The 1,486-nt window shown below is 44.0% G+C and overlaps 1 non-coding gene across 1 annotated transcript; it reads left to right on the plus strand.

Annotated features, from left to right (window-relative positions):
- Positions 1 to 617: 617 nt before the first annotated feature.
- LOC115871906 lies at positions 618 to 814 on the plus strand. The gene has a single exon (XR_004047545.1). It is a non-coding gene; the product is annotated as a small nucleolar RNA SNORA74 (small nucleolar RNA).
- Positions 815 to 1,486: the final 672 nt, after the last annotated feature.

Consider the following 1,486-nt stretch of genomic DNA (forward strand, 5'->3'; position numbering starts at 1 on the left):
TATGGATTGTGATAAGAGCCATGCAAGCCTCCAATGATTTAAAAAACAACAACCAAATAACAAGTAAGACTAAAAATAAAACAGATTTTTAAACCCTTAATTGAAAAGAGAGAAAATATTAAAAACTAGGACAAATTTAAATAAATCATAAGGAAGAGTAACATAGATTGCTAAATTCTAACTTAACTGCATCTGCAACCATCCACTTCCCCATGCAGTCTGCATGTGAGCAGGGCTAGTCACATCCCAGGTCCATGGTCCGAGGGGATTTCCCAGGCACTTAATTCACATGTATTTCCCCTCCACGTTTTTTTTTTTTTTTTTACTGAAACAGCTTTAAGCCTTCCTGTTCTTTTGAACCACCACGATCAATTTGTCGTCCTATAACGGCTTGTGTGTTGTTGTGATTCTGGAAGCTGTGTCACTGGTATTTCAAGCGCCGCAGTGAATACGTTTCAGCAGAGCTTCCAAAGGAACAACAGGCTATGAAGAAGAAATAGGCTATCCAGTCCCGATGAATGAGCCACTGAAAATCTCATGAACAGAATCAAAGCATTATCAGACTAAAAGCATCATGAGAAGAAGCAGAACTTTGTCTAATGAAATGTTTCTTGCCGCCCAATGGTTGTCAGCTATCCGGCTAGCACGATGCCTGTGATGGTGTTACACTGTTGGAGGAGCAAGCGCTGCCCAGTGGGGTCTGCTCCAAGCACTCTTTCCGTGTCGTAGTCCCGTCCCTTTGGGCAGCGTTTTGCACCTGTGAAGCTGGAATGGCTCCTCCTGTGGAGTTGGTGCTAGTCTGGATGCAAACATTAAAGAAACGTTTCTCGTCAAATGAAATGCTTCCGGTCTGTGCCAGGAAATTTGGAGGACAGCTGCCAGAAGTGCACGCCTGACTCAGAAGAGGAGGTGGAACAAGGGCTATCACTGCTGATGTCAGAGGGATCTTGGCTCAACACAGAGAACACTAGAAATATGTTCACTTGTGTTTTATTGACTATGCTAAGGCATGCAGCTGGGCGGACCATCACAAACTACAGACAGCCTTGAGAAGAATGGAACTCCAGAACACTTCCGGGTCCTCGTGTGGAACTTGCACATGGATCAAGAGGCAGCTGGGTGAATAGAACATGGCTTAAAATCAGGAAAAGTGTGCACCAGGGTTGCATCCTATCACCACACTTAATCCATCTGCGTGCTGAGCAAATAATCAGAGACGCTGGATTACAGGAAGAAGAATGCAGTCTAGGATTGAAAGAAGGCTTATGAATAACCTGCGCTATGCATATGACAAAACCTCCTGTGTTTCCACAGAAACTCATGTATAAGAGAGAGTTTTATATAAAGGTTAGCTGTGCATCAAGAAAACATCCCAACCCAGTGCTGGCCAAGCCCACAAGTCCAACATTAACCCATTAACCCATATGTCCAACACCAATCCACAAAGTCCTCCTCCATCTCACAAAGCAGATGCAATGATGCCTAC

The sequence above is a fragment of the Echinops telfairi genome, unplaced genomic scaffold (genome assembly GCF_000313985.2).
Source record: "Echinops telfairi isolate 266 unplaced genomic scaffold, ASM31398v2 ScPeMD7_7410;HRSCAF=8448, whole genome shotgun sequence".
In the NCBI taxonomy this organism is placed as follows: Eukaryota; Metazoa; Chordata; class Mammalia; order Afrosoricida; family Tenrecidae; genus Echinops; species Echinops telfairi.